We start from the raw sequence: 15,314 nt of genomic DNA, 5'->3' as shown, positions 1-15,314 counted from the left end.
TTTTGATAGGTTCAGAAATAAGACTTACACCCCACTGATGTTTGCCTTATGTGTGCTGAATTATCCAGCTCACCTGACATGATTCCAAAGAGATCTACCAAGAAGGTCCCCAAGTACCTCTCAGGTACTCAGGTGCAAAAAATCATAATCTGAAGCTACTTTATTCCCTTTGTTTCCCACCCACCAAACAAAAGAAAACTTCCCAATGTCCCACCCAGTCAGAGAAAGGCAAGAATTATGGAGATTTCCAAGCCACTAAGAAAAAGCAGTCATTCAGGAGGTACCACCTGACTAGTAAGGATTCAAAAATCTATTCACAGTTCTTTTTGGTTCTTAAAAAGACCATGAACCTCAGTCATCTAAATCAATTTGTAAAATAGCCAAAATTCAGATGGTCACAGTTCAGTCCATTCTGCCTCTTTTAAGGAAGGATGACTGGATGTGTTCAGTGGACATACAGGCTATCTAATTACACATTAAAATAGCAAGGCAGTCCAGGAGTTTCCTCTGCTTTTGGCTAAGAGCCATTCATTTCCATTTCAGGGCACTGCCCTTTTGTCTCACACAGCCCCCAGGGTGTTCACCAAGTGCATGGCAGTGGTTGCAGCAAATCTTAGGCTGTAGGAATTCTGAGTGTTCCCATACTCAGATGACTGGTTCATCAGTGCTGCCATGAGGGATCTACTCATTCAAAATAAAGCCGACTTTCTTCACCTATGTCACCAACTAGGTATTACTGTTAACTTGAAGAATAGGCAGCTGACTTCAGTCCAGACAAGAAAATTCATAGGATGCCACCTGGAGACTACTAGTCATTGACAAACTTCCAGATTACAAAGTCCTCTCCCTATATCAAGAAGCTCTTGAAGTTCTTTCCTACTTAAAGCTCCTGAAAAGGCTGATTCTACATTTCCTGCAGTTCCTCATGCCAGGTTTCACACAGGGATTCTGCAGTGGATTCTCACTAATGGTCCATGCTGCATCAACCAATTCAATTTCCAGTTTGTCTAATGTTACTATGCAGAAAGCAAATATGGCACAATGCTCCAACCACAGTACTGTAAACCAAGTGAAAGGAGCACCGGAGACCACGTAGTTCAAGCACTAACAGTTTATTAGCAAATCCACACCATGGACATAACACCAAAACACATTAACGTTCCACAATTCCTTATACGTTTTTGTCACCAAATAACTTCAACAGTTGAGATATGTTAGCACACGATGCTGAAAAGTATAGCTAATGCCTGCTCTCCAGTTAACCTGCTTTCCTTTAACTCTCGAAGGAGCAAAACAAAAGTCATTTCACAATCCAACAACTATGCAGACATTTTATTCATTGGTGGTCGACTTCACTGCTGATGGTTCTAAGCTGCTCTATTCTCTTTCCTTCCCCCAGTGCCACAGTGCTATGGTTCTAAGCTGCTCTATTCTCTTTCCTCCCCCCAGTGGCACAGTGTTTCCCTTTTGGGGGTGTGGATGGCATTTCAAAAGAAAGGCAGTCCAAGGCACATGGACAGGGTCAGAGGCTAAACTTCACATCAATGTCTTTAAGATGAAGACAGTCCTATTAGTGTTGCAAGCCTTTCAGAACTCCTTCCCCAGGGGTGTGATTTCAATTATCTATCCAGATAGACAATATGGTGGATGGTGGTAGTCTGGGACTTCAACAAACAAGGGGGGACTTGCTTATATCCATTAGGTCAAGAAACCTTGATGGCTTGACAGTTGTTGACATCTTCCCAATGCTTTCAAGAAGCAGCTGACATCTCGGGGAGTTAAAAAGGTCCATTCTTCTGTCTCATGAGTGGTTTCTCAATTAGTGTGTGACTACTAAGATTTTCAACCACTGGGGCCAGCCTTTCTGCAATCTTTTCATGTCCCCTCCTCTACACCAAATACAGCAGACACTTTGCCTTGATTCCTCGGGAGGGACAGTCACTGAGGGATGCTCTGGTCCACACTTGGCCCCTGGGTCTCCTTTATGTCTTCTCACCTTTTCCCTTTATAACAAAGTTCCTTCAGAAAGCAATCCATTGCAAGGCAAGTGTGATCCTTATCCCCCACTTTTGGCCTCAACAGATTTGTTTTTCTCCTTCGTTTCTCCTCATCTGAAACACCCTCCCGGGTGCTGGATCCCCTTTCAGACCTCTTATCTCAACCATACCGCCAGCCCCTGCAGGGCATCAACATTCAGAAATGAACCTGTTGGTTTCACCAGATCCAGTGATGGCCAGAAATGCCATGCTTTCTTCTCATGTACTCCATAGCCTGTCTTCTACACAAAAAACACCCACGAGATAAGTATATATACAAAAAGTGCCTCAGAGAAGGCTGTTCACAGATAAAATGTTTAATTTATTGAATTACAATCTTGCAACAGTTTAGCACTTTCATTCTTAACAGAATATTATCAGAAATGTTCAACAATACTGGCTTTCTTGTTTAAATAATCTATGCCATGTGACCTGCAAAGACCAATCAAATGTATTAAACAAATACAACTCTAGCTTTTAACATCAAATTAATATTCATACAAATACGCATTACAACTAATAGAATATAAAATTTGCATTTTAAAATCTTTCATGTATTACTCTGTCAGCATAGCTCCCCTGATATGCAAAATACTATTCAATGAAATCTGATCGTTTAGGCCAGGAGCTTGTATGAGTACAAGTGATACTTTGGTAAATATTACCAAAAAAATAACAAACAGCCAGCCTACTTGTCATACAATTTGTTAGGGTCATGACAGTGGCAAATATGATAATCGGGATACTGCATTTAATACTTGGCTTAATTGGAAGGCAGTATTGGACAATATTGAAATGCAAAGTTTGTGATGACTCAGAAACTGTAAAAGACAAACTAGAGAAGTTTGGGAAAACATTGCACAAACTAAGGACTTTGAACTTGATAATGTATACCTATTTGAGAGTATGACAGGTGGTTACATTCCAAAGGATTTTAAGAGTATGGAAATAATCCAGTGGTATGCTTGAACAATCCATTTTGTTCATTGACCTATGAGTGTTTCTTGACCATACAGAAATGGAACTCATGTCTGTTTTCGTTAGGGATAACAAGAGGCAGGTTGATAAAATGTTTAAGAAGAGTGAAGTATTACAGGTAAAATTGTGAAATACTATTTTCTACCTATGAAGATGAGTACAACAACAGCTTCACAAGGATATATAATAAATGTGTGAGCATGGTTAAAAGGAAGCAGAAGAAGAAGAAAAGCCAAGATAAAAATGACTACAAAGTGAAAAGGGCCTATCCTTTATATACCTTTATCTAAAGTTGCACCTCAAAACTGTATCATGAGGATTATATGAGTAGTGAAGATAATTGTGGTGTACAAAACAGCATAGATATAGTCAATACTCAAGCTAGAGATGGTTTTTAGAAATCACACTCCCCTTTACAGATCAGGATGGCTTACAGTGAAGACACAAGCTCAGAAATTCATCAACAACTTTCCCAGTTACAGGAGACTGCATGATTGGATAATAAAAAAAACAACTGGGAAAAGTTTGTGGATGGGGTTGTGGCAGGGGCTGGAGATGGTAGCATCATTTATTCAACCAAGGACTGTATGTGAAGTCATTGGTTTAAAAGTGTGCAACCTCAGTCATATTGTTTCTTGTTTTTGCTTATGTGGAGATTTTCTCCCTGAGTCTCCGCTAAAAATGCCCAGTCAGAAGTTCCCGGTAAACAAATGTAAATAAAAATAAATAAATAGACATTGATATAGACCTTAATTTTGCAGTTCTGTTAGAAAAATGTTTTATATTTGTACCCTTTTGAAAAACAAATTTGGTTGAGTTGTTGACTAAACTGAAGCTGTGGATAAGGACAGGGCAGAGATGTTGAAATCCAAGTAAAAAGTTGTACAGATCCAGTTGTTTTAAACCACCTTATGGCAGTTTTGTCAAGTTACAAAAAAGTATACGAAACAAAGTTTGAGGAAGTATTTACTATGGGGAAAAACAATCTCACAACATCATGAAAGCTGAGAGCATTTTAATTAGAATCATTGACTAATGATAAAAACAATATGAATTATGAATTCAGATAAAGGTGGTGGGATTGTCATTATGAACAGTCATAATTATTCTGGAAAGACGCTAAATTATTTGACTAATGGTGAATATTACTTGCAAGTTTCAAGAAATGAAATTAATTTAGCTTATAGGCAAATTCATCAATGGTTGCTTAATACATGTTGGAAACAAAAGTTGGAGAATCAGTTACCCAGCCTTTATGGCTGTTAAATACCCCACTATTCCAAAAATATTTGGAGTACCTAAAATGCCTAAAGACTAGTCAGATCCACCTCTACGTTCCATTGTTTCCTCATCAGAATCTTAAACTGAACCTTTAGCTATATATCTGGACAATTTTTTAAAAAAATGTTGTGTCTGCTTTGTCACATATTTTAAAGATTTCACAGGACTTTCTATCTAAATTGCACAAAGTAGAGGATGATGCTCAGGTTGTTTTCCTCACTATTCATGTGAGATTTATTATTGATCATACCTCATGATATAGGCCTTGAATGCTTTCATGAAGCTGTAATTAGCAATAAAACTTTCAGTCACCTTGATTTTGTGTTTTTGGAACAGTATATGGAATTGATGCTTAAGAATATTTTTTTCAAGGGTGATTTTTTTTCTCCATTTTAAAGGTTTTGCTAAGGGTTCTCCCATGGCACCTGCTTTCATAAATATTATCATGTGGATATGGTAAATTAAATATGTTTTAAAAAGTTGTTATGAATGCCATATTAGATTGTACTACAGTTTTTTTGTTCATCGTTTTGTTTTATGGTTAAGGACTGTTGATGAGGTGTAGGAATTTATCAAATATATCAACATCAGTTTGCACACTTTCACTTTTACCTTTGAAGTAAATAGTGGCACTATTCTTTATTTAGATATCACTACTGGTAATTATTCTGAAAAAAGATTTGAATCAACTGTCTATAGAAAACAAACATTTTTTAACAATCATTTACTTATTACAAGCAAATATCCAATGTGGCAAAAAATAAACCTCATTAGAGAGCAAATGATTAGATTGTCATTTATTATCAGTGATGATGTTTTTGTTAATGAAATGCAAATTTTAATCATAATCTAGCAGCTTTTGTTGCAAGAATGTTACTAATGGATACAAAATCATCTAGTCATGGATATTTATTTACATTAAGTAATACCTGCCAATGATATTCTCTAGCCTCTAATCTAGTCTTCCAGCCCCCTCCATTCTCAGAATGATTAACTTTTTCTAACACAAAAAAGCAGGAATTTCTTGAAAGACCTACATTGCTGAGAGTGTGAACATAAAGCATTTGAGGTATCCCCCTTCTTAACAGCATACTTGTGCTCATAAATTATAGTCCTTAATTCACATTAAGTATTACTTACACAAAATTATGTACAGGTTAAACAAACAGTGAAATAAACAACTCCCATAGTACCACAATTAAATATCCTCTCACAAGGTATAATTCTAGGAAAAGAGGGCACTGTAACATTTACCCCACCTAAAATAAAATGACATTGGGAACATCTACCACATTTATTCATGCTGTGAGTATTTGTATAGGAATTCAAAATTTGTTAGTGCCATGTCCTCCACTTTCCAATATTGATTTAATATTTTTCTTCTTTTGAACACAAAATACAGATTCTTTGCCCACCTTTTCAAATAAACCTGTAAATCCAAAGACAGTTGCCCAATTTTTAGATATAGCTGTTTTAATCTGATGAACTCATTCACCAAAAGGGAGAACCATCACGTTACAATAATTATTGCTATTTGATCCATTTCTACCATGGACATAGCCCCCCCCCCCATAACATCTCAAAGGAGCATATTCTGCTTTACTTTTTTTTTCTTAACTTCATTCATAACATCTATTAATAGGTATTCTTGGTATCTCCTCCATTATTGCCAATCTGTTACATTCTAGCTCAAATTGATCATCATGTAATATAATTCAAGATAGTCTTATTGCTTGCCCTTTGACCAAGCCTTTTTTTTCTGCCACATTGGGTGACTGCTAGTGAAATGTAAATAATATTTGGAAAAGGTGTCCTTCCTAAAAATACTTGATTCAGACTTACTTAAGATTTTACTATTATACATTTCTACATCTAAAAGACTTTTAACAATTGAACTTGTTTCAGTTATAAAAGTAAGAAAATTCACTGAATTATTAATGTTGTCAAAAATAATTATTTATGTTGAATACCAATCCATAACAAAAATATATCATCCAAATATCTAAAATATAAAGCTATCTTATCCCAATAGTCACTTCCAAACACATACTTATTCTCCCACCACCACATAATAATATTAGCAAATATTGGAGCGGAGGATGCTCCCATAGCCGCCCCTTTCACCTGGTGGTGACACGTTCCCTCAAAAAATACTAAATTATTTCTAAGCACCATATATATATATATATACATTTTGTTAAAATTTTAATATTATTATTCAGTAGATCTTGACTTGTAGCCAACTCTTCATAAACCATGTCATACCAGCATGATAGTGAATTAATAAAAATAAATATTTTACATCTATAGTGGCCATAATGTAAGTATGTTTTATTGATTACTGGCTAACTTCCTTAAAAATCTCAAAAATCTTCACAATGTGTAGCTTATCACTGAAAAAAAATATAATATACAAACTTGGCTAAAGGTTCAGTTTTCCCAACCAGCAGAAGACTCTATTGATCTTAGTAGTGGGTTATGTATGTCCTTATATGTTTTCAGGATACCAAAAAATAAAAATCACAGAAATTATGGGATACTTAATAGTAAAATAATCAACAAGCTCTTTAAATAACTCATGTTCAAAACATAAATCTTTCAATCAATAATCAATCCTGTTAAAGGCAATATAAATTTCATTTCCAGAAATTTCATTAAAAAAGAACTATCATTCAGTAATTGTAATGTCTTTGTGGAATAATCACAATTGTTAATTAATACCATTCCCCCTCCCTTTTCTGGTTTCATTATCCTGACTGCCTTATTGCAAGATAAAGAATCTAACAATTTTTTTTCAGCATGTGTTAAATTAAACAATTTTTACCACCTTGTTTAGAAAACATTGTTCTAATATCTTCCTGAGACAACTTTTCATAAATGGAAATGGGAGGTATAAGGGGGGATTGAAAGTCCTGCTCCCTTTTAATGTCTTCATTTCTGTCAGAAAAACTTTGTTCGTCTTTGTCAACATTCGTAGAAAAAAATGCAATCAAAATTGATGTTCCTAGTGTTTGCATTTTTAACTCAATAACATCAACAATATGAGACTTACCCAATGGAATAAAATGATAACCTTTCAAAAACAATCCAGTAAATGTCACATCAATATTAATATGGCTAAAGTTGTAAACCTTTAGCACCTGTATATCAATAACAGTACCTTAGAGACACTTCCAAGATGACTGCGCATTGAGTAACAGCTTAATTTCAGTTCTCCCAGTGAGAAAACAGAAATTCAGAAGACAGATCCAGTGAATTCATTTTTTTGTGTAAATTTCAGTAACTGACTAGTAAGTACACTGCCTGGATGCCAGCAAAAAAAAAAAATCAGAGAACTTGAAAGAAAATCAACAATAAAAAAATGTGGAAAAAACACTGACTGGGATGTTCAGCTAAAAGCAGTGCAAGCTCCAGCTTTAGTGCAAAACATGATTTCCAGTAACCTAGTGGAAAAAAATAAGTCAAATATACTCAGAGTTGATTAAAATAAACAAAACACTGACGGAGTATATCAGCCAAAAAAAAAAAAAAAAAAAAAAAAAGGCCGTATAAGATGGAAGAAGCTTTAAATAGATATTGAGATGAGGTGACAAAACTGCAAAAAATCGGAAACTGAAATGAAGAAAAGGCTGGCTGAATATGAGACTTCTCAAGAAGAGGTAGTTAAAAAAAATAATAGAATTAGAGGACAGAGCATGCAGGGAAAAACTGAGATTTTCTGCTCTACCAGAAACACTGGTAGGAACAGACTGTATTCATTTTTTGAATGTACAAAAGCAACTGAACTAGTATTCCACAGCAGGAGTTGTTAATTGAAAGAACACATTATGCTCTAAACCTGACCATGAGAAAGCAACCTAGACCTTTAAAGATGCAATCCTACCTACTTATTGAGTTGATTTTGACAAAGTACTAAAAGTGTGAGACAGTAGAGTGTTTGTGGAGAATGATTATTCACTGTACAGTATTGGCAGAAGAGGAGTAAATGTATTCACTTATCAGGGAATGTTGTGAAGCATGTGTGAGACTCAAACTTCTGTATTTTCAGAATATTCTTTCCTGGAGAAAGACAAAATCATTTTTTGATGCAGAACACGCATTGCATATTGTTCTAGTTGTGGTAGTTTTTATATTGGAAAGACTATAAGGAGGTTAAATGATAGGATCTGGAAGCATGTTTTAGCGGTCAGGAAAAAGGATGTTAAAAATGCTTTAGCTAGGCATGCTACCGAGTGCAAAGATTTTAGGAAACTCACTGTTTTGGTAATGAAACAAGTAGATAAAACTAAATTTGTAGGTTTGGTCAATACTTTTCTTGAATACATTGAATTAAAATGGCAAGTTTTTTTAAGAGCAGAAATGAAACCAGGGCTCAGCGATCTTATTTCTGTTAGCACTTTGGTAAAATATTAATTTATTTAAGCAATGTTAGAGTGGGCATATAGTTTTAATGGTTTTAATGTTTTGTCAATTAGTTAATTTGACAAATTCCATTGGAGTTCTTATGAAATCAACATGAACTGTCTTTTAAATTGTCATGTGACTTTATTGGTTTATTCTGATGAATTTCTTAAAAGTAAAAAGAACGAAAGCACTTAGCATATTATTTCTGGTGAATTTTTCGTGTGGTTTGTTGTCCTGGTTTGTTCGAAAGTGCTGTTTGATTTTTCATGATTATAAAGTGTTTGTGTCTACAATAGCTAAAAGAATAGCAAAGGTGATACCAAAACTGATAGCCATGGATCAGTGTGGTTTTGTGGAGGGAAGGCAAACATGTGACAACATTAACAGAACATGATAATGCAGAGGGAAGCTGAATATAGGAAAATATCACTGTTGGTGGTGGTTCTTGATGCAGAGAAGGCATTTGACAGAGTAAGCAGGGAATTTACTAGCATGACAATAGAAGCATTTGCATTCCCTGGTAAAATTATAAGGTTGATTAGGAGGATTTACGAGAGATCAGAGGAGAAAATTAAAGTGATTTGGTTCCTCTCTAATAATTTCTGTTTGAGCATAGGAACCAGGTAGGGGTGTCCTCTTTCCTTTTTGTTATTTGTACTATATTTAGAACCATTGGCAAAGAAATTAAGAGACTTAGAAATTCAAGGATGTAATTGGTATGGTAGTCAAGAAAAGCTGGCTGTTTTTGCAGATGATATTGTTTTATACCTGATAAAACCAGAAAAGGACATGTCAGTGTTGTGGAGCATTTTGAGGCAGTTTCAAATCTTTTCAGGATACAAAATTAATGAAACTAAAACCAAGGCAATAGCTGTAAATTATGTACCCACACAATAATTGTTTCAGCAGTATCCATATTTATGGGGAGATGATAAAATGAAGTACTTAGGATTATGGATTAAAAGGGGTTCCATTGTGGCAGCTAAGGATATATGGAAAGAGACTAAACAAAAGATAATACAAAAACTGAGAATTTGGAAGCTCTGTTATATGGATATGGATAGCAAGATACAAGCAGTTAAAATATTTTTAGCTCATTTAGTTTTATACACAGGTCAGCCATATTTTTATCAAACAGAGGAAAATTGAATAGCAATTAATAAAGAGCTGAAGGATTTTATCTGGGAGGAGAAGACAGCAAGAGTCAAGTGGAATAAGCTGACTCCTTGAGTTGAACAAGGTGTTTTGGGATTACACAATGTGAAGGGGTATTTCAGAGCTAGATAGTTAAGGCTGCTATACCTAGCATGAGCAGAAACCTACAATTCAAAGTGGAAAGGGATGATGATGAAATTGGGGGGGGGGGGGTCAAGAAACAAGGAGAGACTGGGTTTTTGGATTCAGATCCTTAAGGAAAATAACAATAACTATGCAGATCATTATATTTATAAAGTAGCAGAAAGTATTGTAAGAACTCAGCAAATACGTGAATGGAGAAAGAAGATTCTGCCAATAGGGATGATTGCTATTAGGGATACAGATAATAGGCAAGGGGAGGCTTTGGGAATTTATTGGAGAAAACTGGTAAAAAACCAAGGTATTGGGAACAAATAATTAGAGATGGTATGGTAATAGAATGCAAAGAGACCAAGAATTTATTTGGATGGCAGGCTAAAGACTGCCTCCCCTATCAGTGATACATATCAGAGTATAGGCAAAGAGAAAGAAATAGGGGGATCCTAAACTAAAGACCAGCACTGGTAAAGTTTTTAGTAGAATCTAGAACAGAAGCTGCTGTTAAAAAAGAAATAATTATTAGACCATATGAAATATTGCATGATAACTATAAGAATCAATCAGAGGAGGTTAGAAAGGATTGGGAAGAAAGGCTGGGTAAGCATTTCACAAAGAAACAATGGAGGGATATCTGTATCTCTCCCAAATATGCAACAAAGGTTAGAAGATTTAGGATTTTTGCTTGGAAGTATTCATGGAGGTACTTTTATACCCCAAGTAGCCTCCAAAGAATGTTTCCTGTGGTAGACAGCAAATGTTGGAGATGTGATGAGGAGGAAAAATGTAACTGGGAACACATTTTCTGGGAGTGTAATGAGTTGGCAAACTTAAAAGATTCCCTGCAGACTGCTCTGTCAGAGATACTGGGTGAGCAAATTGGTGTAACTAAGGAAACTATTTTTTGAGCTATGATACAGAATTAGAATTACCTAGACATAGTAACCACTTGTTGAGTCTAATTATGGCAGCTACCAAAAAGGCAATTATTAGAAAATGGAAATCAAAATCTAAATCAGCTTTACTGAAGTAGTGACTGTAGCAACAGAGATAAAACAACTGGAATTGGGATCGTTAGAAAAGTGTAGGAGGAAAGTATATAGAAAAAAATGGAAATTTTGAGAACAATACATGCAGATGAGGAACATGGTTTAAAAAAAGGCATGATTTGAATGAGCTATGTAATGTTTTCCTAACAATCACTGGATAGATTATAAGTGATGTATAATATTGGATTATGTCAGTATGGTTTATCTTGTATAATGTTTGTGACTAAAATTATGTCAGTATGGTTTGTTTTTATTTATATAAATGTATGATTGCCTACGTCATACGTGAGAATTTAATAAAAATGTTTCTTGTTAAAAAAATAGTACCTTAGAATCTGTAAATCAATAACAGTTCCTGTTGTTGTCTGTTCTGCGTTCACTCCTTTGTTGGCAGACTCTGCTTTTTTCAAATGGAAATTTCATGGAAAGTAATCCTATCCCCTGGAAAATTGTCCACTGTTTTTCCATTGATGTTTAAACAAATGGCAGGAATGGCACAATGGATGCTGATCTAAAAAAAAAAAAAAACTTCCCCTTCATTCTCTACTCCTCTTTCTATTTGGTTACCTTGTTCGTCATGAATCACTTCCTGTCAGTTTGTCACCATGGTAACTGACTTATTATTGTAACTACTTCTTGGGGCTGGATATACTGATGTACTTTCATAGTCTTCTTTTCCTTTATTTGTTGTAATTTTTTTCATTTTCCTTCTAATACTAGTCTCATTTTTAGTGTCAGTTCTCTCAAATACCTGGTAAATGTCATGTTCCAATGCATGAAATACCAAGTCAACTTTAATGACCACTTACAGCTCTTCAGTTTCATCTACACAGTTGGACATTTTCCTTTCATTACCCAGAATTAAAGTTTGCATCAATGCAAAGGCTGTTTTATCAAACAATTCTCTTAGTTCAGAGTGGAGTACCGAACCCAGAACTAAGCCGATAGGGTACTTCTAAACACACAGACACTTCGGTACACTTGACACGCTCCAACACACTGTTTAAAACATTTTTTGTTAAGTTGTAAGTTCTTGTATTTCATTAATAGTTTCTCAAAATAACTAATAGTTATCTTTTAAAGTGGAACTTTATTGATCCACTTGCGAAAGCACCATTTAGTAGAATTCCATGAAATTGCACCACCAGGGCTTTGTGAATTAATGATCCTTTTAGAGGTGGGATCTCAAATGTACTGGAAGCCATTTAGCTTTGGACAGAGTTACGCAGCGGTATTCATTAATTGGGGGGGGGGGGTGATTAGCAGTGAGTAATGTTTTCTTTGAGGCTGCATCTATTATGGGTAGTCCATATTCAGGTTGAGAAAAGAATATTCTTCTGCTTATGGCAGCTTTGGCTGGCTTGAACAAAAGAGGTGATAGCATGTTTGCCCAGAGCAGTAGTCTGCTATATGGAAGCAGTGTCAGCCTGGTAATCACTGTGGAGTTTTGTGTGAGAGATGAAGGGAAATAACTGATATCAGCATTAGAATATAAATGTATGTCATGGCTATATGTATTCTTAGTGTAAAGTAACTATAGTAGAAGCTTTAAGATGTAGAAAATGTAGAGTATGAAGGAGGAAAGCAATATTCCTTTAAGGGTTGTTTACTAGGTGGATAAAAATGAGTGGGGATCTGCCAGTATAAGAGTGCATATCTGGGCAATCAGGGTGGGACGGGGGGTAGCGATATGTGATATGATTGGAAATGGATGAAGCTAACTTCTGATTAGGTGTGAGGAGAGAGGATAAGCAAAGTATGGAGAGAATGTTGCTTAGAAGTGCAAAAGGTGAGAAGCTAGAGAGGGGTTAAAGGCAGGGAAGAACAGAGGTGAGTATAAGTTTCTGTGGTGGTTAAAAAAGAGGGGGGTGATCAAAAGATTACACAGCTTATGAAGCTAATAAGAATGGTTCAGAGTTCTGAATACAGATAACAGAGTATATATATATATATATATATATATATATATATATATATATATATATATATATATATATATATATATATATATATATATATATGTTAGAAAAGATCATGGAATATATGAAGTGTATCAACGGTAGAAGAGTGATGTGGAAGGAGATATAATGAACAGTGAATTCAGTAGGCGTGGTTTATTATGATGATGTAATTGTGGGTAATTTCTAAGAAGAAAAGTGGGGGTTGAGGAGGCTTGTGGTGATTGGCAGATTGAATGAAGGGATTGAGATAGCTAAGTTTAAATGTAGTTTAAGAGGGGGTGGGAGGGGTTGTGGGCAGGGTAGGGGAGCGAAGGGAGCCAGATCATAATGAGAATGAATGGAGCAGCAACAAAAAAGGTCAACTGCAATTCACAGCTCAGTCTAAGTTTCGCTACTGTTGCTCAAATCAGAGAGAGTCTATATACACTTTGACCCATTCTCAGGTGTGTAGCAGCAGTTGTTTTTGGTCTACTGCCCACCAAGTAGTTGTAGCAAGAAGGGGTGGGGAGCTGACTACAGCCTGGGTTAAGGAAATCTAGAGGCAACTCTATTCAGAATTTCCTTATGCAATAACCTGAAGCCCTCACAGATAACTCTCAGCATAAGGTAAAAAAATGAGAAAAGCTCAGCTTATATTAAACATAGCTGGAGAGCTTAGTTGTGTCTTCACCAAGGAAGGTAAGGGAATAGTCCCTTATTCCAGGGATTGTACAATCTCAGAGTTATTAAAAAATAATTAGCATGGGGTTTGAAGGTACAGGGGTGGCTTGTCCTCCTGCAAAAATATTTATTTTTAGTTTAACCTGTTCATGGGTAATCCTTGGCACATGCACAGTACATGTCAACGTTCCATGTTTTAATATTTTTTATGTGAACATTACGGATGTTGACATTATGAAAGTTCAACATATCATAATAGATCTCTCTTTGTTGCTCTTTCTTTATATATATATATATATATATATATATAAACACACAGCACCACAGCACACACATGAGCACACACATACACGTGTACAAAATATATATATATATATATATATATATATATATATATATATATATATATATATACATATATAGACAGATAGATATAGATTTGCATACACATGTATATTTTTTGCTTTTGGTATAAGTTGTAGTATGTAACTGAACGTTTGCGTGCTATTTCTCATTAGTGCTGCTGAGCTCTGGAATTTTCCTTCCTCAAGTAATCCTTCCTAGGGAGATGCAGGACTGAAAAAACAAAATGAGTAAAGAACAATATTTGATAAATAAGGGAAACTTTGCCAACAGTGTCAGTACACTGGAAGACATCGCTAATCCCTATTTCTCCCCATTTTCTTTAGCTGTTTTGTTCTGATTTCAATGCAGCTTTACTTCCTTCATCTGTTATGTTTAAAGTTTAAGTAAATTGCTGTTCTTAATATGACACCATTTCCTTCAGCATCTATCTTGTTCAGTTTTCTTTGTTTCCTGTCTCCATTGTCTGCCTAGCTTTCCTTTAGCCATTCATAGTCTCATTACTTCTTTGGAATAGCTTATGCTATCATCTAGCTTATAAAAGAGTTCTTTTACCTCCTGCCTTCCATAATTTCTAACCCTTATTGTCTCCCACCAATTCCATCTCCTTCATCCTTTCCAGCCTATAGTCCTTCCCCATCCTCACGTTCCTCAATGATCATCCCTTTCTATAACCCCTACCACATTTCCCTACAGCAAATTGAACTTCTGATTCAGCAATTTGTATTTGCCATCTCCACCGTAAAAAAACATATACTTCTAGTCTCTTGTACTTCTCTGTTTCCTGCACTAATTTCCCCTTTTCCTCACTGCTTCCAGCCTTAAATGCCCCTTTCCTACAGCCTCTCTTCTTACCCACTGTGTAATTTATAAGGCTAACTTTTAGTCTGGGATGTGTAGCAGACTGTTGTGATGTTTACTAACTAGCTCCTATTACTTTTCAGTTATACTGTGAATTCTACTTAGACCTGGGTAACCAGATTGAATGTAACTTAATTGCGCTGATTACTTATTAATATACTAACATTCCCATTCGTGATTTGTAATTACCCCCAATGTTCCAGGGTCTCCACATTCCCAGAAACTGTGCCCTGTAACACTTTACCTGCTGACAATTGCAGGCACACACAAGCCCCCTTTCTTCAGTATTTAGTCACCTCCTGGTATTTTTCTCCCCACCCATCCTTACCAGAAGTTTCTTATTTTTCTTACACATCAACCCAAACACCTCATATTCTTCAGATATTGCTGTTACTAACTCTAAAGCCTCAGTCACCTTTAGTGGCATT

At 35.6% G+C, this 15,314-nt stretch overlaps 1 protein-coding gene across 2 annotated transcripts in view; it reads left to right on the top strand.

Moving 5' to 3' along the window:
* Positions 1 to 15,314, top strand: part of LOC122809712 (protein NLRC5-like) — a 1,339,659-nt gene that overhangs the window by 393,885 nt on the left and 930,460 nt on the right. The gene's annotated exons all lie outside the window — the stretch shown is intronic.

This window comes from Protopterus annectens, chromosome 8.part0 (assembly GCF_019279795.1).
Source record: "Protopterus annectens isolate FY-2018-M chromosome 8.part0, PAN1.0, whole genome shotgun sequence".
NCBI lineage: Eukaryota > Metazoa > Chordata > Ceratodontiformes > Protopteridae > Protopterus > Protopterus annectens.
Note: the sequence above shows the minus strand (reverse complement) of the source record. Positions and strands in the feature narration are given on the sequence as shown.